Below are 16,941 nucleotides of genomic sequence, written 5' to 3'. Positions count from 1 at the left end.
TTTGCTTCCCGAATTTCAGACCATATAATAGTCATAAACTTCAATTTTGACCCACTCTATGTACTTTCTTAGGATACTCCTCCGTTCATAAAGGGTATCGGTGTCAAGACAGTAATGGTCGAATATACATTTCTCGACATGTTACCTTTCATGAAAACATGTTTCCATTCAAGGATACCTGCACCCATCCTTCCACACCCAAGCCCCGCATGCAGACCAGTTCCAAGTTGCTTGTTCTATCCCCCAGTCCTCAACCACATAACCACCCATCACCTAGCACTATAACTAACCTTTCTCTATCATTACCCTTCACTCTACCTAATCTGCCTGCATCAACACACTCTGTTCAACCTATCTACCAGTCATTTCCTTGTCCCACTAGTAACTCTGTGTCTCTACCAACCATCCCTGCACGTATTCAACCTCCACTCCCTATCCCACAAAATTCACATGCTATGGTCATCCGCAGCAAAGCTGGAATCTTCAAACCAAAGGCCTATTTGAGCAGCACATGCTTACCGCCTAACACGCCTACTGATGTTCATACAGCCATGGCTCATACCTGCTGGAAAGATGCAGTTCATGTTGAGCTACATGCTGTTGTCAGCAACAACACATGGAGTATTTGTCCTCTCCCTCCACATCGCCAGACCATAGGCTGTAAATGGTTATTTAAAGTAAAAAAGAGAGCTGAAGGCACTGTGGAACGGTATAAAGCTTGGCTGGTAGCTAAGGGATTCTCTTAGCATGCAGCAACTGATTTTCAAGATACATTCAGTCTAGTGGTTCGCGTAGTCACCATCAGGGCAGCTTTTGTTGTTGCTATAATGAATGGGTGGCCACTGCGCCAGGTTGACGTGAATAACGCTTTCTTAAATGGAGAGCTAACTGAAGAAATTTTCATGGATCAGCCGCTTGGATTTGAGGTGTCAAGTCCCGACAACCAGAAGTTAGTGTTTAAGTTGAACAAAGCCTTGTATGGGTTGCGTCAGGCTCCCCGTGCATGGTTTCACACCCTCAAACACTTTCTGGTCAGTAAGCTCGGGTTTCATGTGTCAAAGACCGATCCATCACTGTTTATTCGCATCTCTGGTGATAGTCAATTGTTGCTTATGGCCTATGTAGATGACATCGTTCTCACTGGCAGCTCCAGTCAATATATCGATAGTGTGGTGCACCAGCTTTATAGTAGGTTTACTCTCAAATACTTGGGCCAGCTCAATTTTTTTCTCGGCATTAAAGTACAGTCTACTTCTCAAGGGTTGTTTCTCAGTTAGCGAAAGTATGTGCAGAAGATACTACAAAAAAATAAGAATGGTAGGTGCAGCTGCTACCCCTACGCCTATGGTCAGCTCACCTAAGTTGATTGCCTCTAATGACAGCCAAGCTCTTGTTTATGGTCATCTTTATCGCTACACTATTGGCATGCTTCAGTATCAATGTATTACACGACCGGATTTATCCTTTTGTGTTAACATGCTCAGTAAATATATGAACTCTCCCAGTGAAACTCACTAGAAGACAGTTAAACGTGTTCTACGCTACCTAGTTGAAACTATGGAGCATGGGTTATTTTTCTTATATGGACAGTTCAAGCTCGTTTGTTACTCAGATTCTAACTAGGCATCCTCAGTTGAAGATAGACGATCCAATATAGGCTATGTCTTGTACTTAGGGTCCAACCCAATAGCCTGGTGCTCCAAGAAGCAAGTAGTGGTTTCCAAGCCGTCCTCAGAAGCTGAATATCGAAGCTTGGCCAACTGTGTGTCTGAGCTATTATGGGTTAAACAGCTATTGAAAAAAATTGGTATATATGTGGAACAAACACCAGTGATACTGTTTCTATGTCAGCTAATCCAACTCATCATGCAAGAGTCAAGCATGTTGAGATCGACCATCACTTTGTTTGAGAAAAAGTCATCAATGGCTCTCTGCAAGTTAACTTTGTTCCATCAGCTATTCAAATTGCTGATGTGCTCACAAAACCTATCACTCCCAAGCAGTTTGTAGTTTTTCGACATGCTCTTCAAGTCACAACAAGGAATACATGATCTATTTTTCAAGAGGTTTAAGAACCGGGAGAATGTTAGAGTAGCTGTTAATAAAAGAAAGTTAGTTATTAGTTAGTCTTCTGTTAAGCTAGCAGTTAGTTTGTTAAAGAAGTTACAGTACTCATCTGTTACTATAAATTCATGTATCAGCTCATTATAATTTTTCAATGAAGTTTATTATACTCATTCAATGCTATAGTTCTTGAGTATAATTCAACAAAGACCACAAGCAATTAACCTATCTCTTGTAGGTAGCCTGTTCAAAATAGCCATCCATGTAATAAGTGAGTGTTTAGGCACATGAAATGGAAACCAGATAAGCTTCTACCAAGGCATCTTTTCCCCTTTCATTCGAGTGTCCTCTTAGAGCTTAGTGGTAGACACATAGACACCAATAGGGAACCACAAAATAGATTCAATAGTAAAATCCCTCAGCTTAAGGAGCCTCCTCATTGTCCAGCTGCTAGAGGAATTCAAATAAAAATTCTTGAAATAATCCCCTTTTAAAACATACAATTGGATCCAAGCAATCCATCAAGAACCCTCAGAAGCAAGCAAGGCTCGAATCAGTTGAAGCATGCAAGCCTTTTTCCACTCCTCCAAATATCTGATGCCTAATCCTCCCTCTGACTTGTGTAAGCAGATTGTCCTCCAGCTTACCCTATCCCCGGCAGCACTGCTATTAGACCCATTCCAGAAAAATCTTGAGCACAGCTGGGCAATACTTTAGAGAATAGACTTAGGCAGAAGGTACTATTTGCTCTAGAAAGCTTGCACACTGAAGAGAACAAATTTGATCAATTGAAGTCTGCTAGCAAAACTCAAGTATTTGGCAGACTACTAATTAAAATTTTATTATTTTGTATTGTTGTTAGAAAGTGTTTTTGAGAAATAAAATGTTCATTTTATACATGATATTGTGAAGTAAAAATATGAATTTAAAAAATGCTCAAATTTTTTCATATTATGATATTTTATTAAAAATAAAAAATAATTTATTGTAGCTCATTATTAATATTTTAATATATGAAATATAAAATTTAAATATTTGTAAGTAATTAATATTAATTATTTGTAAAATTTAATTTGAATGTATAATCTATATTTTAAAAATATAATTGTTATAAATTTAAATATGTAACATTTTATATTTGAAATAAATTTAAATACAAAAATAATTATATACTTATATAAATATTATATAAAATATATCAAATTATACCTAAGGGTTAAAGATGTCATTTTGGCTCCAAAAATATTTTTTTCAAAAGCAAAAACTAAAAAATAAGTTGCTTTTACTTTTAGGTCTTGGGTCTGATTAATATTGATTATGACTTCAAATGTATTTTTAGAAAGCAATTAGAAACAAAACTTTAGTATGAAGTAAATGTGGATTGCAATGCAAGTTGAGCGCCAACATCTTTAAGAAATTATCATTTTAATCAACATTTCTCTTAAAAAAACGAATTAAGTCTTTTTGAAAGATTAAATTTAATTTAAAGAAAAAGAATAAAGACCAAATTAATAAAAAGGTGTAAACATTAAGGGTTAAATTTATTGCTAACCAATTAATTAATGATGTTTGGACTAATGATTTTCACCATGCATTTTCTTTATTAAAATAACAAAAGGAGCAATAGGTAGTTAACAAATGAACAGATCATCATCCAGGAGACGCACAAAAAAAACAAGGAGACAGATTTATTAATACTGTCTAGCTAAGCAGTTCACATCTAAGTGAAACAGCCAGACAACCATGGAATATCATGTCTCCCACACTAAAAACTCCTTACTTTCCAACATATATCTATCCCTTCACCATTATATTCACTATCCTACAACTAAGATGAGATGCATTAGTACTCTCAGCATCAGTTGCATCAAGTAGAACTGGCAAATTAGACAGCTTTGAGCCAAGAACCTCAAACCAATTGCTAGAACTTGAAAAGTGGACTTGCTTCTTAGAAGGTGGAGAAGGTGAAATAACAACTGTTGCCCTTTCCTGATTCTTCATGAGCAAAAATACTATCAGCAACAACACTGTCAATAGTAATATTATCAAACACTGAATCCTCAACCAATGTACCAATAACCACTTGATCAACAGATTTTTTTGGCACCCATATCGTATCCTTGACAGGAGTCTACTTAGGGCAATTCTTCACAGAGTGCCCAAAAGAACAATAAGGAGGACAACGAGCAAACATGACACCATAACAGTAATGGAGATGAGAGATCCATCACTCAGTTTCACATTGATATAACGAGGAATTACGGTATCAACAAAAACGAGTTTGAAAGGCAGTTACACTATCCATGTACAAAGGAGTACCCATAGCACTCGCAATGTAACTTAGGCCTTTTTGCGTAAACAATTCCAAAATGACTCGATAACATTGGATCCATATAGGCATCCAGCCTAGATTTAATTCCAACTTCCTAAGATTAGGTTCCCACTTCCTAAGGATAACATAAATATTCTATATGTGCTAATAAATGCCAAAAGCAACATGTTTTAACCTTATTCTTAATGTGTTTTTTGGATAATTATTCGATTTAAAATGGTGAATTTTATTTTCTCAGTCCTTTAAATTTATGTTTCTATACTTAGGAGAGCATTTTGGAGCAAAAGGAGCGAAAATCAGAGCAAGTTTCAGGAGCCACATTGGTTAGGCCATTCCACATGGGCTGGACACAAGGTTGTGTGAGTCCCACGGGCTGACACATGGTCATGTGCCAGACCGTACGGATTTCACGAATCACACTCCAAACATGCAAGAAAACGTAATTTTTAGGTTTTTCGGATATTCTAAGACCTATATATGACACAAATAAGAAGATAGGAGGGAGCCATCATAGAATACTCGAGAAAACAACTTGAAAAACACCATTAAAGTAGACTCTGAAGCAAATTTCCATCAAGATTGAAGATCTCCTTTTGATTTCTTTGAAGTTTATTATGAGTTTATTTATTTCTTGTGGTTATACTGTCTTTGAGATGTTTTTATTTGTGATCATGAACTAATTTTTCAAGTACTTAGGGAGATGAACCCTAGGATGGATTTTGTTATTTGATTTCTATTTTTCCGTAATAAATATTTGGATCTTGTTCTCAAATATGTGTGTTTAATTCTTGGTTTGATATTTCTATATTATTAATCCATATTTAATGTACTTAAAACAGAGGAGGAATAGACTCTATTTAAGAGTAGATCTAGCATAATTGAGTGGAGTTACGTGTAATCCTAGAAATAAGACGACATAAATCTATCGAATTAAAGTTAAATATAATAGGGGGATCCATAGATCGAGTTAATGTAATAATAGGAGTTTTAATTAGAAAGAAATTTTGATTAATAAACCTAGAGTCAGTTGTTCTTAGTCTTGAAAAGATATATTAGCATAATTTAGTAATTTATATGGACCAAGATACCAAGTGAAGAAATTATGTAATTTAGATTTATAATGACAGATGAAATCTAGGTGGATTATTTCCTGGTATTCTTTCGCTTCTTGGTTGTTAATCGATTATTTTCCTAATTTGTTCTTTACTGTGTTCTTTACTTAATTAATTTAGTTAATTTTAGTTTTAATCAATCACTCCAATTTGGCGATTAAATAATAGAAAGACGGTAATTACTAGTACTTTTAGTCCTTGTGGAAACGATATCTTTGCTCACTGTAGTTATAATATTAATTGATAGGCGCACTTGCCTTAGTCGAATTTTTAGTTAGTTTACGACTGCACCAAGTGTCAAGATATATGTTCCAGGACGTAGTCAGGAGCAACAAAAGAACCAAATTGAAATATGAACAAATTGTCACCTGGTAGATGCACAGTTACTTCACATTGTTTACTCCAAAGAATGTTGACTAGTCTCTGCATTGATACAAAATTGGGTGCCTTCCCGAAGATCTAAACCACCAAAGTGTGCTGCCATTTACGTACCACCTTCCACCAAAACATCAGCAAGGGCTTCATAGTGACCTCACCATCCAAGACTTATGGTGGAAAGTAAGCAAGTGACTGCTCATCAGAAGAAACAAACAATGGCCTCTAATCAAGAAGGGCAGACATGAACTAAGGAAATTGAAAAGCTTAAAAATAGAATAAGAAACAGAGATCAGAATAGCTAACAAATAAAACCAAGAGAATGAACCGAGAAATCGTAAGAGAATGAAAGAAGGCCAAGGAAAATCCGATGCGGGATAAGCCTGCTAAAATGCACCGAGAGCATTTCCCTAAACGTACGCCTTCTCTCTACCTTATGTATATATTTGAACTAACATAAGATGATGTATGTACAGCCCAATTTCAGCTCGGGCCCATACCAGCAGAATAAACTAAAAATTTATAGTCCATTACAAATGGCCCAACTGGCCCAAAAAAATAAATCCCGATAAGTCCAAAGAGCTTAAAATTTTCAGAAACCCTAGGGTTTCCCTTCCCTTGTAACACCCCTAACCCGTATACGTCGCCGTATTAGGGTTACGAGGCATTACCGAACAAACACAACCATTATTATTATTATTTTTTACTATGTTTTAAACTTACTAATACAAACTAATTCATAATTTATTCTTGATGTAACCAATCAAGACATATAATCAAGTTTCAATCATACTAATTATCATTTATACAAATAGACTTATACTATGGTTGAATCATTTAAATCAATTACATTGAACATCCAACCTAGAATATATAAAACTAAGTTTAAACATAATGATCAAGCCATGTTTAACTAAACCGAATTTAAGCATAGGAAATAAACCATTAAAACATATTCGTTAATACCAAATTCAAAACAAAAAGAGATAAGCCATTTTTGCATGGCTCATATTCACATATCCCAAAAATTTAAACATATTAACTAGACTATACATGCCATAGGTTTGAGTTCAAAATATATAAAATACCAAAGACGGTCGATAGTGTGATAGATTATGCTGATGATCCCCGAGCTCGTAACGATCTCCAAAATCTATAAGAATAGATAGACAAAGATAACCAAAGTAAGCTTTTATAGCTTAGTAAGTCTATAGCGTATATAAAAATACATATAAAAGAATCACATAATTATTTAAGTAAATTTATCGAAATCACAAATATCAAATATAATTACTAACCAAACATTTCTATATTAAGTCATTTTGTTTAAATCTAAAAGAATGTATATTTAACTAATATACATAAACGGACTAAGATATATACATTATATGCATAAAATCAAATTACTAACATAATCATTATCTGCATATACATATTTTTAGAGTACTTGTTATTCATACTTCATCGGATCCATTTATATGTTCAATTACATATACCAAAAGCATAATTTTTATACTTATAAACTATAAAGGCCGAATACACATATTCACTTGTACCCACCTATGCCGAATGCATACATATATACACTCATAAATATCCAACAATTTTCATGACATCCGATATATATATACATACTCACTAATCACAAAGATTCGAACAATTATATACTCATCAACATCTTGAAACAATATTCATACATTCATCCATTTCATATAAAATCATATCTATATTTATACCAAATGCTTAGAATCACTTAATTCATCATATTCGGATCACCGGCACTTAGCCTGCTAGGCTTATAGCCTGATTCAGATCACCGGCACTTAGCCTGCTAGGTTTATAACCTGATTCATATCACCGGCACTTAGCCTGCTAGGCTTATAGCCTGATTTAGATCACCGGCACTTAGCCTGCTAGGTTTATAACCTGATTCATATCACCAATTCCAAACTTGAAAATACAATGATTCAACCGAATACATTTATATATATTTTTGAGTCTATCATAAACATATATAATTACGTACTCATAATCAAAGCATGAATTTATATTTGTATACTCATACATATTCGAATCTAATATATATACATCCATAATTTCATTCCTAAATCCATATAAGGTATCATGCATGTATATGCAAACTTGTTCGATCCACACATATATATATATTACACACATATACATATATTCGCACATTAATATAAACACAACCATAACATTTGAACTTTTAATTGAGTCTAAAAATTTATACTTTTATATACATACCTATTCGAACATCACATGTATATGTATGAAATTCACACATCAACTAACATAAATTTTATACTTGTAATTATAACTCATTAATTATAAAATAAATATACTTATATATATATTGATTTGATAACATGAATTTTTGCTAACAGACTTACCTCGGACAGTGAAAAATTGAAATCGGATAATTAGCCGACGATTTTGGTTTTTCCCCGGTCTAGCTCCGATTTCTTTGGTTCTTGATCTAAACATATTCAAAATGAGCTAGTTTAAATATTATTAACTTCAATTTAATCCAAAAACACATAAATGGGAAATTACAAATTTGCCCCTAACATTTTACATTTTTCACAATTTAGTCCGAATTACACAAAACACAAAACATTCAAATTTTGACTATACTATGGTTAGGCCGAAACTTCATTATACTCATACAAGTCCATGCATTTCATTTATTTCGTATTTTAGTCCCTCAAAAATTTATTTTCACAATTTAGCCCTAAATACTCAAATTCATCAAAAATCCCAAGACAAAATATGTTAATCTAACACATATATTTCATATTTCATCAACTAACATCATAAAACTCAAACATCCATCAATGACACATTTCAAAATCATCATCAATTCACAAAATTTAAGCATGGGTTTTGAAGAACACAAAACAACGATATCAAAAACGTAAAAATTATCAAAAACCGAACAAAGAACTAACCTTAATCAACATTCAAAATGGCCGAATGTAGCTAGGTTCTTCTTTCTTTTTCTTTTGTTTAGTTTCGGTCATAAAGATGAAGAAGAAATAAAATAAAATGATGATGGCTTATAATATTTTTTATTATAACATAATAATATAATATACATAATCATAACCTTTATAATTAATATTAATAATATAAAAACTATATGCCATCACTTAATGCCGTCCACTAGCATTTAAATGAATTAATTGCCACATAAGACCTCCATATTAAAAGAACATCCACTATTCAGCCCTTTTAAAAATGACTACAAAATTTTTATTTTACGCAATTTAATCCTTTTTTTTAATCGGACACTCAAACGACGAAATTAAATCATGAAATTTTCACACAAGTAAATTCACACATAAAAATTATAGAAAATAATATTAAAATATTTTTAGGACTCGGATTTGTGGTCCCGAAACCACTATTCCGATTAGGGTCAAAATCGGGTTGTTACAACTCTCCCCCTCTTTAGGGATTTTCGTCCCCGAAAATTCTTACCGTTGAATAGGTTTGGATAACGCTCTTTCATCGTATCTTCTGACTCCCAAGTTGCTTTTTCAACTCCGTGTTTATGCCACAATACTTTAACTAACAGAATTTTCTTGTTTCGTAATTCTTTGATCTCATGAGCCAGAATGCTAATCGGTTCTTCTTCATATGACATATCTGAGTTAATTTCAATCTCCGTCGGACTAATCACATGTGAAGGATCAGATCGGTATCTACGGAGCATCGAAACATGGAATACATTATGAATCTTTTCTAACTTCGGCGGTAACATCAATCTATAAGCAACCGGTCCAACACGCTCTATAATCTCATACGGTCCAATAAATCTCGGACTCAATTTGACTTTACGACCGAATCTGAGTATTTTCTTCCATGGTGAGACTTTCAAAAACACTTTATCCCCGATCTGAAATTCTATATCCTTTCTTTTCAAATCCGCATAAGATTTTTGACGATCCGATGCTGATTTCAGACTATCCCGAATCACTTTCACTTTATGTTCAGTCTCTTTAATCAAATCAACCCTGTGTATCTTATTATCACTGAGCTCGGTCCAATACAATGGTGTACGACATTTACGACCGTACAAAGCTTCGTAATGTGCCATTTTGATACTAGATTGAAAGCTATTGTTATAAGCAAATTCAATCAAAGGTAAGTATCGTTCCCACGTACCTTCAAACTCGAGAATGCAACATCTCAACATATCCTCAAGTATCTGAATGATTCGTTCGGATTGACCATCTGTCTGCGGATGGAAAGCTATGCTAAAATGTAGTTTCGTACCTAAAGCATCTTGTAGTTTCTTCCAAAATCGTGATGTGAATCTCGGGTCTCTGTCTGAAACAATAGAAATAGGCACACCATGCAATCTCACAATTTGAGAAACATACAATTCAGCAAGTTTATCGAGTGGGAAATCTGTGCGAATCGGAATAAAGTGTGCCGATTTTGTCAACCTATCAACAATAACCCAGATTGCATCTTTCTTGCTCGGTGTCAACGGTAAACCGGATACAAAATCCATCGTGACTCGGTCCCATTTCCATTCAGGTATCATGATTGGCTGAAGCAATCCAGATGGTACCTGATGCTCGGCTTTTACTTGCTGACATATTAAACATTTCGAAACAAAGTTAGAAATGTCTCGTTCATACCATGCCACCAATAATGCTGTTTCAGATCATTATACATTTTCGTGCTACCCGGATGAACAGAAAATCTACTATTATGGGCTTCATTCAAAATCATCTGAATTAACTCTGGATTTTTCGGAACACATAATCAGTTTCTGAATCTCAAACACTTCTCAGCATCAACTAGAAACTCTGAATCAACATTTAAGTCACACTGAGCTCGTTTTGCAATTAAATCATCATCGACTTTCTGAGCTTCACAAATCTGTTGAACAAATAACAGTTTTGCTTTCAACTCAGCTACTATCGCACCATCATCAGACATAGCCATATGCGCGTTCATTGCACACAAAGTAAATAGTGATTTTCGACTTAGGGCATCAGCAACAACGTTAGCCTTTCCCGGATGATAGTCAATCACAAGCTCGTAATCTTTTAGCAATTCTAACCATCGACGCTGTCTCAAATTCAAATCTTTCTGAGCCATCAAATAATTCAGGCTTTTGTGATCGGAATAAACATGACATTTTTCTCCAAACAGATAGTGGCGCCATATTTTCAACGCAAATACAATAGCGGCCAATTCCAGATCGTGAGTCGGGTAATTCTTTTCATGCGGCTTTAACTGTCTCGAGGCATAGGCTACAACTTTGCCTTCCTGCATCAAAACACAGCCCAAACCATTTAAGGATGCATCACCATAAATAACAAACTCTTTACCCGATTCTGGCTAAACTAAGACTGGAGCTTCGGTCAAAAGAACTTTCAATTGATCAAAACTTTTCTGACACTTTTCTGACCACTCAAACTTAACATCTTTTTGTAGTAACTTTGTCATCAGGGTCGCAATCACAGAGAACCTTTTCACGAACCGTCTATAATAACCAGTGAGCCCCAGAAAGCTTCAAACTTCTGAAACATTCCTCGGAGGTTTCCAATCAAGTATAGCTGAAATTTTACTCGGATCAACCCGAATACCCGATGCTGATACAACATGGCCCAGAAAACTGACTTCACGTAACCAGAACTCACATTTACTAAACTTTGCATACAACTGCTTATCTCGCAAAGTTTGTAACACAAGTCTCAGATGTTTGGCATGCTCATTTTCGTCACGAGAGTAGATCAAAATGTCATCAATAAATACTACCACAAACCGATCCAGATACTTTTTAAAGATCCGATTCATCAAATCCATGAAAATAGCAGGTGCAATAGTAAGTCCGAAAGGCATAACAAGAAACTCATAATGTCTGTACCTCGTTCGGAAAGCAGTCTTTGGCACATCAGAGTCTTTAACTCGCAACTGATAGTAGCCTGATCTCAGATCTATCTTTGAAAACACAGTAGCCCCTTTCAACTGATCGAACAAATCATCAATCTGTGGTAACGGATACTTATTCTTTATAGTCACCTTATTGAGTTACCGGTAATCAATGCACATTCTCATCGTTCCGTCTTTCTTTCTCACAAATAGAACTGGTGCACCCCAAGGAGAGAAACTCGGTCGTGCAAAACCTTTATCAGTTAACTCTTGCAACTGTACTTTCAATTCTTTTAATTCGGTCGGTGCCATACGGTACGGAGCTATCGAGATTGGAGTCGTCCCTGGTACTAACTCAATACCAAACTCTACTTCTCGAATAGGTGGCAAACCCGGTAATTCTTCAGGAAACATGTCTGAATACTCACACACTACTGGCACAGATTCAATCTTCTTTTCAGTCACTTTGCTATCAAGAACAAATGCAAGGTAAGCTTCACAACCTTTTCTCATATACTTCTGAGCCAACATCGAGGATATTATTGCTGGTAAACCATCCAGGTCATTAGATTCAATGCGAATAATCTCATCATTCTGACACCGTAGATCAATAGTTTTCCGTTTGCAGTTTACTATAGCATCATGCAGAGTTAACCAATCCATACCCAGAATTATATCAAACTCGTCGAATGGTAACAACATCAAATCAGCTGGAAAACATAAATCTCGAATCATCAACGGATAATTCTTACACACTTTGTCAACCAACATACACCGACCCAGGGGGTTTGATACTTTAATTACAAACTCAGTAGACTTAACAGGTAGAGTCTTATTGAATACTAAGGTCTCACACACATAAGAATGAGTCAAACCAGGATCAATCAACGCAATAACATTAGTATCATAAAGAGTGAAAGTACCAGTAATAACATCTGGAGAAGAAGCCTCCTCTCGAGCTCGGATAGCATATGCTCTGACAGGTGCATGAGCCTCAGATCGAACTGCTGTGTCCTTTGTTCCTCTCTGACTACCACTTACATTACTCAAATGCCTTGGCGGTCTACCCCGTACTGACACATTACTCGGTCTGGTATTCTGCACAGTATTTTGATCAGCTACCATCAGACACTCTCGAATGAAATGATCCTTTAAACCACACTTGAAGCAAGACCGATCATGAAATCTACAATCTCCAGGATGCCATTTCCCACAATGCTTGCACTCTGATCTATTTTGTCAAACACTACCAACGCTAGCAACTGAAGTAGCTCGTGAACTCACAGGGGGTCGATCTCGATCATACTTAAGAAACCCTGCAGTAACTTTAGATCGACTATGATCCTCTCTGGATTTCCTTGAGGTCGACTGGAAGGATTTACTAAATGATCTTTTATGAGAATCTCGAGCTTCATAGTCAGCTTTCCTTTTCTCTTTCCCGAGCTCCTCAGCTTTACAAGCTCGCTCAACAAGTACTACGAACTCTTTTATCTCAAGTATACCAACTAACAGTTTAATTTATTCATTCAGCCATCTTCAAATCTTTTACACATGATAGCTTCAGTCGAAACACACTCTCGAGCATATCTACTGAGTCTCACAAATTTCTGCTCATATTCTGTCACTGTCATACGACCCTGTTTCAATTCAAGAAATTCCTTACGTTTCTGATCAATGAATCTCTGGCTGATGTATTTCTTACAGAACTCAGTCTGAAAGAATTCCCAGGTCACTCGCTTTTTTGGAACTACCGATACTAGTGTATTCCACCAGTGATATGCAGTGTCCCGTAGCAAGGATATGGCACATTTCAAGCACTCATCAGGGGTGCAAGATAACTCATCAAACACTCGAATGGTATTATCAAGCCAGAATTCAGCTCGCTCAGCATCATCATCATCGGTAGCTCTGAACTCTTCGGCCCCGTGTTTTCGAATTTTATCAACAGGAGGCTTAAGTAATCTCATTGGATCACTTACTTGAGGTATAATAGGAACCGAAGATAGATTAGTCGGGGGTGGAGGTTGTTGTGCAACCGGATTAGTTCGGACATATTGAGTAAACCAGTCATTCATCATTTGGTAGAAGGCTTGTTTAGCCTCTCCCTCCTGGTTACTTGAGATCGGTTGAGAATCTACCGGCTCTGTCCCTTGTGCGGGAGCAGGCGCTATACTCTCAACGTCATCAGCTACGGCTCGATCGGGATCCATTACTATACGAAACATATTTTTAGATATCAGCAATCATCACACTATCTCGGTATAAAAATTATGGCATGTATAGCTAGACTCATACACACTATGTTAGTCCAAGAATCGACTAAACCGTAGCTCTGATACCAATAAAATGTAACACCCCTAACCCGTATACGTCGCCGTATTAGGGTTACGAGGCATTACCGAACAAACACAACCATTATTATTATTATTTTTACTATGTTTTAAACTTACTAATACAAACTAATTCATAATTTATTCTTGATGTAACCAATCAAGACATATAATCAAGTTTCAATCATACTAATTATCATTTATACAAATAGACTTATACTATGGTTGAATCATTTAAATCAATTACATTGAACATCCAACCTAGAATATATAAAACTAAGTTTAAACATAATGATCAAGCCATGTTTAACTAAACCGAATTTAAGCATAGGAAATAAACCATTAAAACATATTCGTTAATACCAAATTCAAAACAAAAAGAGATAAGCCATTTTTGCATGGCTCATATTCACATATCCCAAAAATTTAAACATATTAACTAGACTATACATGCCATAGGTTTGAGTTCAAAATATATAAAATACCAAAGACGGTCGATAGTGTGATAGATTATGCTGATGATCCCCGAGCTCGTAACGATCTCCAAAATCTATAAGAATAGATAGACAAAGATAACCAAAGTAAGCTTTTATAGCTTAGTAAGTCTATAGCGTATATAAAAATACATATAAAAGAATCACATAATTATTTAAGTAAATTTATCGAAATCACAAATATCAAATATAATTACTAACCAAACATTTCTATATTAAGTCATTTTGTTTAAATCTAAAAGAATGTATATTTAACTAATATACATAAACGGACTAAGATATATACATTATATGCATAAAATCAAATTACTAACATAATCATTATCTGCATATACATATTTTTAGAGTACTTGTTATTCATACTTCATCGGATCCATTTATATGTTCAATTACATATACCAAAAGCATAATTTTTATACTTATAAACTATAAAGGCCGAATACACATATTCACTTATACCCACCTATGCCGAATGCATACATATATACACTCATAAATATCCAACAATTTTCATGACATCCGATATATATATATACATACTCACTAATCACAAAGATTCGAACAATTATATACTCATCAACATCTTGAAACAATATTCATACATTCATCCATTTCATATAAAATCATATCTATATTTATACCAAATGCTTAGAATCACTTAATTCATCATATTCGGATCACCGGCACTTAGCCTGCTAGGCTTATAGCCTGATTCAGATCACCGGCACTTAGCCTGCTAGGTTTATAACCTGATTCATATCACCGGCACTTAGCCTGCTAGGCTTATAGCCTGATTTAGATCACCGGCACTTAGCCTGCTAGGTTTATAACCTGATTCATATCACCAATTCCAAACTTGAAAATACAATGATTCAACCGAATACATTTATATATATTTTTGAGTCTATCATAAACATATATAATTACGTACTCATAATCAAAGCATGAATTTATATTTGTATACTCATACATATTCGAATCTAATATATATACATCCATAATTTCATTCCTAAATCCATATAAGGTATCATGCATGTATATGCAAACTTGTTCGATCCACACATATATATATATTACACACATATACATATATTCGCACATTAATATAAACACAACCATAACATTTGAACTTTTAATTGAGTCTAAAAATTTATACTTTTATATACATACCTATTCGAACATCACATGTATATGTATGAAATTCACACATCAACTAACATAAATTTTATACTTGTAATTATAACTCATTAATTATAAAATAAATATACTTATATATATATTGATTTGATAACATGAATTTTTGCTAACAGACTTACCTCGGACAGTGAAAAATTGAAATCGGATAATTAGCCGACGATTTTGGTTTTTCCCCGGTCTAGCTCCGATTTCTTTGGTTCTTGATCTAAACATATTCAAAATGAGCTAGTTTAAATATTATTAACTTCAATTTAATCCAAAAACACATAAATGGGAAATTACAAATTTGCCCCTAACATTTTACATTTTTCACAATTTAGTCCGAATTACACAAAACACAAAACATTCAAATTTTGACTATACTATGGTTAGGCCGAAACTTCATTATACTCATACAAGTCCATGCATTTCATTTATTTCGTATTTTAGTCCCTCAAAAATTTATTTTCACAATTTAGCCCTAAATACTCAAATTCATCAAAAATCCCAAGACAAAATATGTTAATCTAACACATATATTTCATATTTCATCAACTAACATCATAAAACTCAAACATCCATCAATGACACATTTCAAAATCATCATCAATTCACAAAATTTAAGCATGGGTTTTGAAGAACACAAAACAACGATATCAAAAACGTAAAAATTATCAAAAACCGAACAAAGAACTAACCTTAATCAACATTCAAAATGGCCGAATGTAGCTAGGTTCTTCTTTCTTTTTCTTTTGTTTAGTTTCGGTCATAAAGATGAAGAAGAAATAAAATAAAATGATGATGGCTTATAATATTTTTTATTATAACATAATAATATAATATACATAATCATAACCTTTATAATTAATATTAATAATATAAAAACTATATGCCATCACTTAATGCCGTCCACTAGCATTTAAATGAATTAATTGCCACATAAGACCTCCATATTAAAAGAACATCCACTATTCAGCCCTTTTAAAAATGACTACAAAATTTTTATTTTACGCAATTTAATCCTTTTTTTTAATCGGACACTCAAACGACGAAATTAAATCATGAAATTTTCACACAAGTAAATTCACACATAAAAATTATAGAAAATAATATTAAAATATTTTTAGGACTCGGATTTGTGGTCC

The sequence above is a fragment of the Gossypium hirsutum genome, chromosome D12 (assembly GCF_007990345.1).
Source record: "Gossypium hirsutum isolate 1008001.06 chromosome D12, Gossypium_hirsutum_v2.1, whole genome shotgun sequence".
Lineage (NCBI taxonomy): Eukaryota > Viridiplantae > Streptophyta > Magnoliopsida > Malvales > Malvaceae > Gossypium > Gossypium hirsutum.
Note: the sequence above shows the minus strand (reverse complement) of the source record.